The sequence below is a fragment of the Mustela erminea genome, chromosome 1, assembly GCF_009829155.1.
Source record: "Mustela erminea isolate mMusErm1 chromosome 1, mMusErm1.Pri, whole genome shotgun sequence".
Taxonomy (NCBI): domain Eukaryota; kingdom Metazoa; phylum Chordata; class Mammalia; order Carnivora; family Mustelidae; genus Mustela; species Mustela erminea.
Window position 1 is genome coordinate 75,547,220 of NC_045614.1, and position 15,684 is coordinate 75,562,903.

A 15,684-nucleotide genomic window follows, 5' to 3' on the forward strand; every position below is an offset into this window, starting at 1 on the left:
GACACATGAGTAATGGCCAGAGCATAGGCAAAAACACAAAAGGCAGAGGACCACCACCTCTGTGAGATTTCTGGGACTCCAGTGGTCTGAGACACTTCCTCCAAAGTGGAAGACAAAGTATGGCAATTAGCACTGCCTGGAATTAAGACAGAAGCATTGTCTTGGTATCTGTGCTTTCTAGGCAAAATATATTCCATTTCAGGGTAATGCTCCCAAACCATTTAAAGATAACTTTAAGGTCTCTGATTTTGAGGGGGGCCCAGAGCAAGGGACTTTCTGCTGCAGATCCAGGCTTCAGTGAAAGCTTCTCTGCTCTTTGGAATTTACATCCCAGCTGCTCCAGTGGGATTTATAGTGTTTGTCGCAAATATGCATATTTCATAACTCTGCTAGTAACCTTCAATAGGACAATTACAGGGTAGACCCCGACTTTAAGGTTTCAGAACTAAGGCTTCTCTTATTCTATAGATAACGATTCTCTTCCTGAGAACAACTCCCAGATTGCCATTGGGTTCTCCTAGACACTATACTTGTTTGTGAGACATCAAGTGATGGTACACCCAGAGCTGTCTCCCTGTGTTATCTGACCCTTCAAATCAGAAGACTGGGCATGCACATCAGCAATCCACCAAGTGGAAATGGGAGACCAGACATGGATCTGGAGCAGGTCCTGAAAGAAGAAACAAGCTGGGTCATCAAGTAATTCATAAAACATCTACTATTGTTGCATTGGTTCCACCCCCTCAATCTAGATTGAAGGCTTCAAGGAAAGTTCTTAGGAACCATTTAACTGGGGGGTAACAACCCAGGCTTGGCTTATAGCATGACAGACTGAAAGCAACTAGAAATAGATGGCTGTAGCATCACTGGCCCGATCTAACTTAGTTCTTTTTTTTTTTTTTTTTAAGATTTTATTTATTTATTTGACAGACAGAGATCACAAGTACGCAGAGAGGCAGGCAGAGAGAGAAGGGGAAGCAGGCTTGATGCCAAGCAGAGAGCCCGATGTGGGTCATGACCCCGGGGTCATGACCTGAGCCAAAGGCAGAGGCTTTAACCCACCAAGCCACCCAGGTGCCCCCTAACTTAGTTCTTAAAGGTGGAAGTAACAGAGGGAGTTACAGATATCCACAACAGCCCTCTCCCAATAAAATGCAAAGTCTTTACCTTGGTTTGCTGGTTTCTATAGGATCTGTTCCCCAGAAACACAGCAGACCTCACCTCCTACCCTCTCCCTCAGGTTCATTCTGCTCTCGTCAGACTGTGCTCAATGTTCCCAGAATACCTAAGCAATATCCAGAAGAGGGTCACTGCACCTGGTGTGATCTCGGCTTGACCTACTCTTCCATTTCAGTGTAGTCTGTGCTGAAAAATCCCCACACAAGAGGGCCTTTCCTGACCACTCACTCCAAACAGGTCATGTCATTTCTCTGGAACCTTACCCTACTGGATTTTTCTTCTTAGCACCCACCACCACCACATGACAAATCTTTATGGCCTTCTGGTTGTTAATATTATTTCAAAAAATACTTTTACTTATAATATTATTTAATATTTATTAAATCTCTTATAATATTTAATTTTATTGATTTATTATGTACGTATATATGTATGTACTCATTTATGTATTTTTCTTCTCCTCTATCCAGAAGATAAGATCTGAAGGTGAAGAAATGTTATTTTTGTTTATGACTGTATGCAAATTGCCTAATAAAATGTCTGGATTATAGTATCACACTAAAATGTGTTCTTACCTACCACCATCTGCCTACCCTGTATTTATTTTTGAAGCAATCAAGAGATCCACTGTTGTCATACGTTGAGCACCTCAATATATTTGACCTTGGTAAGTAAACACAGTATCAGTACAGCTCTGGATTCATCATTTAATTAGTGACACACTTACAACTTTATCAAGGTGACGCCTGTCCCTCCATGCTAAATTTAACCCTTGAATTTTTTTTTTTTTTACCCTTTTCAGTGTATTTATTTCCTTACTAACTCTTGGATCAGAACTCATTGGAAAGGGATGAACTATTTGTGTCCCATTGGTATTTGAAAGGCCAATGATTTCCTGTCAGTTTTATCAGGTTGTCAAGCCTCTGCTCTATGGTTGAACCTCCCTCAGAGGTTCAACCTGCCATCCTGCACTTCTATTCCTGACTTGAACGAAATCACAGCTAGTCCTTGTCACAGAGTAGGGTTATACATGTAAGCACTGTGTGTGCATCTGTCCTCTTGCGATATTGTTTTCAATAAAAAGGGATGCCCACACATCATTAAAGATTCTGCCCTAATGATTCCATGTGAGCATGTTCTGCAGACGCATAACAAGGCTGCACCTGTTACAGCCGACAACTATCCAAGTTCTGCTGTAACTCCAGCCTAATGTGAAACAATTTAGAGAAAGAATGGACCTTGAAGGAATTTGAGGATAAATATGAGGACTTAATGCATTCAGCACAGGTTGCCGGTTGCCCCTTAACATCTTCTCTTTTTACATAGTATTAGAGTTTTTTGGTGCGTGGTCATCAGTATAAAAACTTGATTTTTCAGCCTCTCTTTTGCAGGAAAGTGTTGCCATCTGACTAAATTCTGGTCAATGGATGTGAGATGTGATGTGTCAATTTCTGAGTTATTCTTAGACTTCTTATGTGATGGAATATATTCATAAATTGCTTAAATGGCTATCAATTTAAGTGTCTCTTACAACTTTCCAACTTATATCCCATGTACCTGAGTGCCCTGACAGACTCAACATGTCATTTAGTGCTCACTTCTGCATAATACAGTAGAATCTTTAAGAGCACAGGCTTGAGTCAATCTGTGGGTTTAAGTCCTACTTCACCATTTGTTGCCTGTGGAACTCCAGTCAAGAGACTTTAACTGTCTGCACTTTAATCTCTGCTTTCAGTGAAATCAGAACAGTACTAGTGCTATCACTCAGATTTGCAGCTAAATGCAACCAGCTACCATCCTTAACATGTTTAAAACAGAACCTGACACTCCATAAGCAGCACCTAATCTTATTTATTTAGAAATGACCCTAGGTCATCATTCATTCAGCCAAGTTCTCTCATGAAGCTTTTTCTCTTAGCATGTGGTATGACAATTCCTGCTTAAGGGAGAACTACCTTTGCTAAGTAAATTTTCTGACAAGCCCAGTTGGGTTATGGGAGTCTGTTGAGGTAGAATGGATAGAGGCTGCTGCCAGATTTGAAAAAAATATATATATATATATGTGTGTGTGTGTGTGTGTGTGTGTGTATGATTACTCTGAACAGAACCAGGAGAGACATTTCTCTGAAGCCAGTGGTGGGAGAATGAGAGATGGTGCAAGCCAGGAATATGGTGGGAAACTGTGCAAAATCTTTTATCCCCTCTCTAGGGTCATGGAATTCTCAGTGAACTTACTCAAGGTCAGAGAAAAGTACGATTACACTTTTTTTTTTTTTTTTTAGGAAATTAACGATGGAGCTGAGGTTCTCCTATGAGGTGAAACATATGGTGAAACATGATATGGAGTAAAATAAAAACATGGCATGGGATGAAACAGAATCTGTGCAGAAAGTTATGCGCAAGAATGCAGAATATTAGAAATTCGTTAAAAAATCATCTAAGGTAACTCTTTACATCCTCTCCTACTTAGACCTGGGCAACTGAGTCAAGTTTAAGTAGTTCTTTGCTTGCAGATGTCCATCCTCCTCCCACCATTTCCCTCCCAGAAATGTTGACCACATTCTCCCTGGAGTTTCCATTGTACCATGTACATATACCGCTTTTCTGTTAGCTATTACAGTGTACTGAGTGTTGCTATTCTCTCCTTAATATATGTTGCTCCAATATTAGAATGTGAATTGCTAGTAGTGGAGGTTGTGTTTTATTTATTTCTATAACCCAACATCTTACAAAGAATGCAAGTGTTTATTGAATGAATGAAATAAAGTAATGGCTGGTTATCCACTTCTCTACTCATGAATAGAGGACAGGGTGGTAGATACAGCCACCTATGATGAGTGATGATATGTGGAAAACAGAAGAACTTCAACTCTTCCATCACGTGCCTGTGATCATGTGATGATCATAATAGCTTGCCTACATTCTGTCAATCAGAATTGCCAATGGCTACTCACTTCTCAAAAGGCAGGCTTAGTTTAGTGAGAAGGGCATAGAATTTATGCAAAGTATCTACTACTTATGTAGTTAGCTGTAGCATCTTTTATTATATGGATCAATAAGAACAGGTTAAAAATATGAGAACCCCTGGGCACCTGGGTGGCTCAGTGGGTTAAGCCTCTGCCTTCGGCTCAGGTCATGATCTCGGGGTCCTGGGATCGAGTCCCGCATCGGGCTCTCTGCTCAGCAGGGAGCCTGCTTCCTCCTCTCTCTCTCTCTGCCTATTTGTGATCTCTGTCTGTCAAATAAATAAATAAAATCTTAAAAAAAAAAATGAGAACCCCAAATGGGGGAAATCTTTAATTTCCTCTCCTACATATATCATGACCTTTGTAGCTCCATGAGCTTTCCAGGTTCTCTTTATTTATTTGGTATTTTAAGAAGAATGGAAATCTTGCTTTAGAAAAATACAGGAAAATATTCTAGTCATCTGAGTGTGGGAAAGGTGAGAAATTTATGGGAACATTTAAAGGACGGGTAGATGATGAGAACAACCATCTCCCAGCAATACTGACATTGTTCCCCAAATCAAAATATTTGGACAAATTAGCATTTGGTTAATGTTTTGTATTTCCAACTTTACAACCACTATGTGTAATTACACACAGATTAATCCATTACTTTACATGTGGGTAGTGGGAATGTTCACAAGGAAGAAAATAGGAAGACTAAAACACATTTCCAGGGCGGTGAGCTCTGCTGTGAATGAAGCTGGGTTTCTTCTGACTTGTTGTGCCCTGTCCCTGCCAACTCCAAATAAAACCAATGGAGACTGTTAATTCAATAATTATCAAATGCATTAAACATGATTTTTTTCATTATTCTCATTTGAAGTATTGAATTTTATTTTTTGAGTTTTAATATACTTTATACAGAGAGTCCATTTGGGGCCTCTGATTTTAAAATCTGATAAGAGTTCATCTGTGGCAGAGAAAATGCAAATAAACTTCAGCTCAACTTAGAAAGGACAGTATGTGCGGCTTATGAGCAACTTATTGTGGAAAAAGAAAGCCCCAGTGTATTATGCACAAAAAAATCTCATTAGTTTCTATTGATGGGTGGCATTTCTTTGCAAAGCTATTTTGCTCCTTGATAAAATGAGCAGAGGTACGGTAAATCCAAAATTTGAAGGTGGTGGACAGTCTTAGGTGTGTGCCCAGCAAATGTCTGGTAGATGTAAGCAGACACAAAGGACAAAGGAGGTTGACAAAGCTGTGTGAAGAATACAGACATCTGATCATTTAGCATATATTGATTTAGTTTTAATCTTTTCATTTATAACACCTCACTCACCACTGCCACTGAATTACAGCATTTCTGAAGTTGGTTTTAAAATTCTTACTGACTCCATAGACTCTGCCCCAATCACTTCTCAGTAGTGTTTAGAATCGGTAAAGATGTGCGAGGCTTTTTAGGAACAATGCAGGTGGAAAGGGAAAGAAAGCTGGTGGTGAGTAGGGGAGGAGGGATTGATAGGAACAAGGTGGGGAAGCATGGAGGAAGATTAGCCCATGACATGGTAAGAGGACATCTGTAAACCCAGTGGCACCAGGAAGACATGAGACTGGCCACGATCCATATACAAAAGTCAGATTTTGTTTGTTTGTTTGTTTGCTTAGCTTATGTTGGTAGATATCCAATTACCAAATCACAACTACTAATTCATTTGATTTGTGAAGCCCCACATTTTTTTTAACAGCTCTGTGCTTATAGCAACACTAAAACCCAAAAGGATTAAATTATAATATAGGGTCTTAATCTGATAAGTTACTTCTGAAGCTTAATTATATTTGTCCAATAGTAATTTAAAGAATTAGAACAGGGCTTTTACCATATCCTGATTAATGATAGCATTTACTCTGGTTTTCCTGTTCAGCCAAATGATTCTCCTGAAAAGCTTAACATCTGATCTTGCCTGTAGTATCTATCAGTTTTCCTGACTCTGGCTCAGTTTCTAGTCTTTAAACCTAAGTTTTCTCATCTACACAATGGCAACAACAGCCCCAGTTTCATTGGTAATTAATAGAACTAAGTGAAGTAATGTTGAAAGAGTTTTTTTCCCCTGCCAACAAAATTAGCACTCAGTAAATGGTAGCTGTCCTCCTGCTGGTATCATCAGGTTCACCTCAGGCATAATGTGTCCAGGGAGAGAATGTTCGCTTTTGGAAATATAAAATATAAATAATAAGGTGATCTGCTCAAGTGCATACCTCAGAAGACTGAAAAGTTCCCACAGAAACAAAACAAAACAAAACAAAACAAAATAAACAAACAAACCAAACCCCAACAACTATGCACTAATATTTACTTAATTCCCTTCCCCCAAGTCCTGGGTCACCTCAGGTCAGCCAATCGAGCCTCCTGTATCTTTGTATCTGTCACATGTGTACTTCATGGTATTGTTTTGGTAATTATGAAGTAATGACTTTAAATGGTTTAGGAAATGCTGAGTATTTATGTGCCAGAAGAAATGATATTGACCTAGAAACATATTTAGCAATTATGAATAGCTTAGATAAAACAGGGAAAGAACTATTTAAATCTTTACCATATTGCTAAAGATCTTCAGATTATAGCCTATTTATTTTGATTAATTTTATTATCTCTATCTAAATGTGATAAACAGATAAAACAATATGCTTGTGAAACTTATACTGACACTAACAAAATACATGAAATAAACAGTACAGTAAATGCCAAGCACCTGTTTTAATATAACAGGTTTTCATGTGATTTTTCTTAAAATCGCCTGGCCTTCTATGGCTCTTTGGGAATTGTTCTTATCATGAGAACATAAATTCTAATGTGTGTTAACAACAGATACGACTATAGCACATTTCTTTTTGAAATATACACAAATAAGAAAAAATTTAAAGGCACAGCAATAGTTTTCTTTAAGTGTGATTTTTAGGAAAAGCTAACACCTACTCTCTAACCATCAAAGAAAAAGAACTCCAGGGAAGCCAAAAGGAAATCCATTTTTCAGCCTCAAACAAGGGAGAAACCATCTGTGCTAAATCATAAAACAAATGCACTGAGAGTTTATATCAATATACACATGGGAAGGAGGTTATTTACTCTGTGGAGGAAAAAATCCTCATTATATTTAATCATGTGAATTTCATGGGCAAGTAGACGCCGAGGCTGTTTTAACATTTTCAAAAAAGGCTTAAAATTCTCATCTTAAAGAAATATAATCTATTCACTATCAGTTAAACTCCTCAAATAGAGCCAAGCTCAGGAAATTCCTTATCTCCATCCCATAATGTTCAGGATAAATTCTGGCAAGAAATATTAGAAAATAAGTTATTCAGTTAGTCACATCTTTTCTTGTTAATTCTTTCTCTCTAGTAATCATTTCCATTATAGGTGGTCCCTGTCTTTTGATGGTTCAACTTATGAGGTTTTTTTAAATTTTATGTTGTGCAAACGTGATACCGTTTGGTGGAAATTGTAAATCAGATTTTGAATTTGGATCTTTCTCAGGCTGGGGTCATGCACTGGATTCTTCCTTGTGCTCCCAGTCAGCCACGCCATCACGAGGGTAAACAACTGATACACCTACAACCCTTCCGGACCCATAAAGTCATTCTGTTTTTCACTCTCTGTTTATTATCAATTACATGAGATATTTAACACTTTATTATAGAGTAGGTTAGATGATTTTGCCCAACTGTAGGCAAGTGTTTTGAGCATGTTTAAAGGTAGTCTGGGCTAAGCTACAGTGTTTGGGAGGTTAGATGTATTAAATGCAGTTTCAACTATAGCTTTTTCAACTTAAAATGAGTTTGTTGAGATGAAACTTCAGCACTAAGTCGAGAATGATCTGTACTTTTGTACATTAATGGATTCTGCCTTGAACTCTCAAAGGTCCAATACCAGATTAGGTAAAGAAAAATGCTATGCAAAACACAGAAGAAGGTATTCTGGAAGATGTAATCGTTTTTTAATCAGGTTACTGATAAAATTTTGTTCTAATGGATAGGTTTGAGTTTCTGAAAAATACTCAAAGAACAAAAACTATTTGTGTCTTTGAGTTCAGAATGAGGCAAGTCTTGAACTCACCCAAAGGTGTTCATGCCTAGAAGTGATAAAGGGCCCTCATTATAACTCCATCACACAGTGGGACAGCCAAGGAGAGTTGCCTTATAAAGTCACAAATTTAAAAAAAACTTATTTTTAATTTAAAAAAAAATAATAATAAAGTCACAAATTGTGTTTTTCACCAGACTTGTGGTAGAGGGAAAAGAAAAAAAAATGCGAGATAATCTTCTGAAAAGTAATTGCAAAAGGAGTCAAATGAATTTGCTATAGCTCGTAGATGAGGTAACTGACTTTATAATTAATAAGCACTCAAACTGAAGACTCCACATTCCCAGGAATCTTTATAATCAATACTTTATATTGTTAACTTAAACGGGAGTTTTGTTGTGTTCTTAAGGGCAGGAATGATTCTCTAACTTTAAAAGATTATGAGGTTTAGCTGGAAGGAAGTACTTCCTAGAATTGAAACATTTCTCTAAACAATTTAATGAATAACGACATTTCTCTCAAAGTTACACCTGACACAAGGAGTAGCCAGCCTGTCTTGTATATATAGGCTAAGGGAAAAAGGGAAAGATAGACACACGGAGGAAAATTATAAATTTGGAGAGATTTTATTAAACATGAACTAAAAGTAGTTCAAGAATTCTAAACAGGCTGTGCCTAAGACTCTACGCAAATGAATCCTGTACCAGTGGTCTACATTGTATTCGTCCAACTCTGTTACATGCTGAGATAAGTCTATAAAATATATTCATTCTTTGCATTTAAAACTTCACTCCATCAGAATAACTTTATATCTCTCCGCTGATCTTTATGAATACTTTAATATTCATTTCCATTGTGTAAATGAAAAGCCAGCTTGTCATTGGGTTATATGCAAGATTCATAAAGTTTTATTTCTGAAATAACATCACTTCTCAATTCCTTTCCTCGATGCGCTGTTAGCGTCTGTTGAACCTCTGACATTCTCTCACATCTCGTTTATGATCTGCAGAGGTGAACTCGGTACCCACCTTGACAGACGAAAACTTACAGACTATCCCAGGGAGCTTTCCGTTTTTCAGTCAACGCTCAGGCAGCAGCTGCACAGTGAGCACCTCCTGCCCAGCTGCTAAGGGTACAGGGCTCGAGTAGGGACCCTCTGGTGCCCGCCCATGCAATAGATACTCAGTTGAGGGAGACACAGCACAGGGCTTTTGTAATGGACAGCAGGCTGTTAGGAGAATTTGTGAAATCGAATTCATCCAAGACAGTTTCAACTGAGCTCCCCTTCGCATCCTCCAAATGCAAAGCCACCTTTATTGTCTACAGACATTGAACTAGTTGCCCTAAAGAACCAACCACTAAAGCTGAGGCTTTTGACCTTCATGATGTGATTATCTGTTAGACGGTGCTCTGATTTGGGGGGGGGGTATTTTCTTTTTTAAATGAATTTCTCCAACTTTTTAATTTAATAAGGTTTTGGGTAATTCATGAAGTTGAACCTCTATGACTAAAACAAAGGGCTGAACACACCTCTCCTCCATTTTCCTCATTGGAACGGACATCAGGAATTGATCTCAGCTCTTGCTATAATGAATCTAAATCTGAAATAGTAAGAATACATTGCCTGGAAGATGGAAACAGAGGGGATGAACAGGACTGGGAAGAATGGAAGAGTAATGATAGAGATGGAAGGAGGGATGAGAGTAGCTTCTTGAGGCAAGAATGCATGAATGAATGTATCTATGATTCTGTCTACACTGTAAAATGCCCCCTTGATTCTAGAAGAATTACAGGGAAAACTTGGAATAATGCAAAATGAGAGACAGCTTAGAAGCTAGGACGGTCCAGGTATGATGGAGAGCTCAGAACAGAAAGGGATTTTACAAAAAGAATGAAAGAAACTCAATAGCCAGTCAGGTATGACTGAATCATAAAAATTCAATTCTAATGGTATTAGCATTTTCCCAATGATATAGTAGTGAATATTCACTAAGTGATTTTATCTGCATTATCATACTTTGCAGACAAGGATACCAAGTCAAAATTTACAAATGATTTGCCCAGAGTCAGCAAGCAAATAAATGACAAGGCACAAATTTAAGTCTTCTGACACTATATTCTCTGCCCTTTGTATAGTGTCAACCTTACAAGAGACAATAAGAAAGGAGGATGATATAGAGGGGACAGTGGTTTATCAGTAGACAGTACCTGGTCTTAATGCCTTTAGTTTTCTTCTTAAAACGTGACTCAACTTCTTTCAGTCATGTGGAGTATACATATCTGTATCCTCTCCCATGAAAATAATTACAGTTTTCCCTATCCTTAAAGAAAAAATAAACTTTTTTCTTAATCTTTTGATTTTTCCATGCATTAGTAGAATAAGGAGGAATAAAAGACTTTCTATCCTGAGATGTATATGTCATATGACAATCTCAAAATTTTTACCAACTGAGTTTCCAAAGTAGAAATTTTCCACACACAGCAAGGGTTCCTTGTCTCTGGTAATCCCACATCATTTATGGAAAATAAATCAGTGCATGACTCTTCCCCAACGTACATGCCCCATGTGGAATTACTTTTATACTGCAGGGCTCAAGAGTGAGCTTATCTCTGTCCTGTTTAGACAGACAAAAGGTGCCATGAGTAAAAAAAGAAAATGAAAGGAAAAGGAAGGCACCGAAGGAAAACTGAATGATAGGGTTAGAATAGGATTCTATGCTATCTTTCATCCTTAATTGGTTGAGGATTTCCAGTGGTCTCGGTTTTCAGGGAAACATAGCCTGACAGTGATTTCACCTATTAATCTATGCTTCAGAATAAGTTCCAAATGACATAGCTTAACTTCAAGAAAGTTAGATGCTTAAATAAAAAAAGCAGAGATGGGAATGAAGTTAGGACCACTATGAACAAATACAAACTCTAAAAACAGCAGTCTCGATGGTAGGAGAAGAAAGGCATTGGTAACCAACAGGTGCCTCGGATAACCCCATGAGTTCAAATTTGGAATCAGGTTGCTGTACATTTCAGGAGAGTGGATTATTGGACAGCAGTATTTCTGTAGAAAATGATTTGCATTAATTTTCACAAGGTTCCTTATATCACAATAATTTCACAATTGACAATGATAACTATGACAAATTCATAACACAAGAGCAAAGCATGTTTATTGCAGAAAACGTAAAAAAAATGCAGAATACTTAAAGGTCTCTTTGTGAAATACACATTGGCTTTGGGACAGTCTCAATGGTTTTGAGTTGTCAGAAATTTTAAGATGGCAGACCGCATCCTTTACCACCATTTCATGCATGTAGTAGAAGATATGTTCTTGGTATCAACTAAGAACTTGGTTAAAAGCATGGATTTGGGAGTCAGAATTACATGTAAATCTGACTCTTCTTCAACAGCTATGTGATCCTGCAGGAGTTAGCTGAACTCCCTGAGACTTCATTTCTTTATTTCTTTTAGGGAGAACAACCATATCTATTTCCCCGATTTGTTAAAAGGTTAAATGAGATAATGTAACCAAAATGCTTAGCTCAAACTGCTGTATATTGAATCAGGGAAGACCTCCAGGCTCTACCTGAGGTGTTTCACTTTTCCCCTCTCCTTTTTTTTTTTTTTTTAGATTTTATTTATTTATTTAACAGAGAGATACAGAGCACAAGCAGGCAGAGCAGTAGGGAGAAGCAGGCTCTTCCCTGAGTGGGGACCCCGATGTGGGTCCCTGTTGATCCCAGGACCCTGGGACCATGACCTGAGCTGAACACAGATGCTTAACTGACTGAGCCACCCAAGCGACCCTGTTTCCCCTCTCTTTACACACCGCACTCCCAATCTCAGTCAATAAACTTCCACCAGACTCATCATTTTTTAAGATTTTATTTTTTATTTATTTATTTTTAAAATTAACATATAATATGTTATTTGCACCATGAGTACAGGTCTATGAATCATCAGGCTTACACATTTAAAAGCACTCAACATAGCACATACCCTCCCCAATGTCCATAATCCAGCCTCCCTATCCCTATGCCCCCAACCCCCAGCAGCCCTCAGTTTGTTTTGTGAGATTAAGAGTCTTTTATGGTTTGTCTCCCTCCCAATTCCATCTTGTTTCATTTTTTCCTTCCCTACCCCCTAAAACCCTCACCCTGCCTCTCAAATTCCTCATGTCAGAGAAATCATATGATAATTGTCTTTCTCTAATTGACTTATTTCACTCAGTGTAATACCCTTTAGTTCCATCCACATTGTTGCGAATGGCAAGATTTCATTTCTTTTGATGGCTGCATAGTATTCTGCTGTTTGAGAAACCTCCATACTGTTTTCCAGAGTGGCTGCACCAGCTTGCACTCCCACCAACAGTGTAGGAAGGATCCCCTTTTTCTGCAACCTCACCAGCATCTGTCATTTCCTGACTTGTTAATTTTAGCCATTATGACTGGTGTGAGGTTGTATCTTACTGTGGCTTTGATTTGCATTTTCCTGATGCCAAGTAACACTGAACACTTTTTCATGTGTCGGTTGGCCATCTGGATGTCTTTGAGGCAGAAATGTCTGTTCATGTCCTCTGCACATTTCTTGATTGGATGATTTGTTCTTAGGGTGTTGAGTTTGATAACTTCTTTCTAGATTTTGGATACTATCCCTTCATCTGATATGTCATTTGTGAATATCTTCTCCCATTCTGTCAGTTGTCTTTTAGTTTTGTTGACTGTCTCCTTTGCTGTCCAAAAGCTTTTCATCCTTATAAAGTCCCCATAGTTCATTTTTGCCCTTGCTTCCCTTGCCTTTGGCGATGTTCCTAGGAAGAAGTTGCTGCAGCTGAGGTTGAAGAGTTTGCTGCCTGTGTTCTCCTCAAGGATTTTGATGGATTCCTATCTCACTTGAGGTCTTTCATCCATTTTGAGTCTATTTTTGTGTGTGGTATAAGGAAATGGTCCAGTTTCATTTTTCTGCATGTGGATGTCCAGTTTTCCCAACACCATTTGTTGGAGAGGTTGTCTTCTTCTCATTGGACATTTTTTCCTGCTTTGTCGAATATTAGTTGAGCATAGAGTTAAGGGTCCATTTCTGGACTCTTTATTCTGTTCCACTGGTCTATGTGTCTGTTTTTATGCTAGTCCCATACTGTTTTGATGATGACAGCTTTGTAACAGAACTTGAAGTCTGGAATTGTGATGCCACAAATTTTGGTTTTCTTTTTCAGCATTTCTCTGGCTATTTAGGGTCTTTTCTGGTTCCAAATAAATTTTAGGATTATTTGTTCCATTTCTTTGAAAAAAATTGATGGTATTTTGATAAGGATTGCATTAAATGTGTAGATTGCTTTAGGTAGCATAAACATTTTCACAGTATTTGTTCTTCCAATCCATGAGCATGAAACATTTTTTTTCCCCATTTCTTTGTGTCTTCCTCAATTTCTTTCATGAGAACTTTATAGTTTTCTGAGTACAGATTCTTTGCTTCTTTGGTTATTCCTAGGCATAATATTTTATAATATTTTATTTTTATTTATTTATCAGAGAAAGAGAGAGAGAGAGCACAAGCAGGGGGAGCAGCAGGCAGAGGGAGAAGCAGAATCCCCTCTGAGCAGGGAGCCTGACTCCAGACTCAATCCCAGGACCCCAGGATCATGACCTAAGCTGAAGGCAGATGCTTAACTGACTGAGCCCTTCAGGCTTGGCTAACTCTTTCACTTCTTTCAGGTCTCAGATGGAATTTTGTCTCAAAAGAGATTCTTTCTCCCATCCTGTTCCTTAGAGGAGCTCCCTTCCCTCTGATGTTCATCCCGAATCACAACTACCTTTGTTGTTTTCCCTACTGGACCCACCACTGTCTAATTTTTATGTATCTATCCATTTTCATGCCTACTGCCTATCATTCTATAGCAGAATTGATGCCGCATGTAAGTGGCGACCTCACTGTCTTGCCTAATATTGTAGTACACTTGGCAAAGACTGGCTTCATGCTCACCAAACATTCTGTCTCTTTTCCAAGAAACATGGCCATGTTTCCCAGCATTCCTTGCAATGAGCATGACCACATGGCTGAGTCCCAGAGAATGGAATGTGTGGGCAGTGATGTGTGCCCCTTCAAGGCTGGATCTGCAAAGACTTGCCAATTGCAATTCTCTAGTCTCTCTCCTATCTTTGCAGATTGGATGAAGAGGGTCCTCGAGATGACTCCACAATTCCAAGGGATCACAAAGTTGGGAGGTGTAATGAAACTAGCATGCTAATCAACATGGAAAATCTTCACATGATTAAGGAATGTTTCTATGTTCTTTAGCCTCTGAAAGTTGGGTATTTGTTAAGGTAACCAGACATATGAATACCTAAGCAAACATACTCCAGGACCTGAAAAACTGCCTGACACATAGTAGATGTTAGGAGCAGAATGTCTGTGTCCCCTCAAAAATTCTTATGTTAAATCCCTAGCCTCCAAAGTGATGATATTTGGAGATGGGGATTTAGGTAAATAATTAGGTAATAAAAACATGAGGGTAGGACCCTTATGATGGAATTCATGTCCTTATACAAAGAGGAAGAGAGGTGTCCACCTCCCTCCCCCACATCTTTCTTTCCCTTCCTGAGCAGGCACTGAGGAAAAGGCCATCTGAGCACACAGTAGTTGGCTGTCTGCAAGCCAGGAAGACGGCTGTCACTAGAACCCAATCAGGCTGCACACCGGTCTCAGACTTCCAGCCTCCTGAACTGTGAGAAATAAATTTCTGTTGTTAAAACCAGTCTGTGGTATTTTATTATAGCTGCCTAGGCTAAGACTGTAGGTACTCGATAAATATGTAATAGGAATTAGTTAAATAAGCAAAATAATTAAATTGGTGGCATTATGTCCCATCTTATATCAAGTCTTTTTCCCTAAACTATATTCGTTCAAAGTGGGTCAAAGAAGAAATCACTCTCTGTGGGAAGCAATTCTATCCAGATGATGCTCAGAGCTCTCTGAGGGGTACACATTGTTAGAGGTTGAGGAAACTACACCTCCTGGGCTTAGGGGTTTAGTGAATATTAACATAAAAAAGAAAATAAAGTGATTTTGGTGTACAGTGTTACTCATTCCCTGCACTGACATTTCCTGTTTGGGATCATAAAGGGAATATGAAGGACTCATAAAACCCTAAATGAATTGTGCCATAAATGTTAACCGCTATGATAGCATGCTGAATGCTACACCAATGCGGTGCTGCTTAAGGGGACCCCTCTGCTCTGATATCTGAGAGCGACAGCAAAGCCAATGTCAGGTCCCTGTGTGTGCCATTAAGTAGGAACCCTCCCGCACCCTGTACAAGGTTACGTTTTAATGCATGTCTGTCAGGAAGAAGCTCTGCCAACAAAAAGTTATATTTGTTTAAACAGGACAGCACTCCCCATGCTGAAGAGAAATCTTCACAAAATATTCCTATGCATCTTAATTATTAAATCCCAAAATTGACAACTATTAGTCTTTAATATA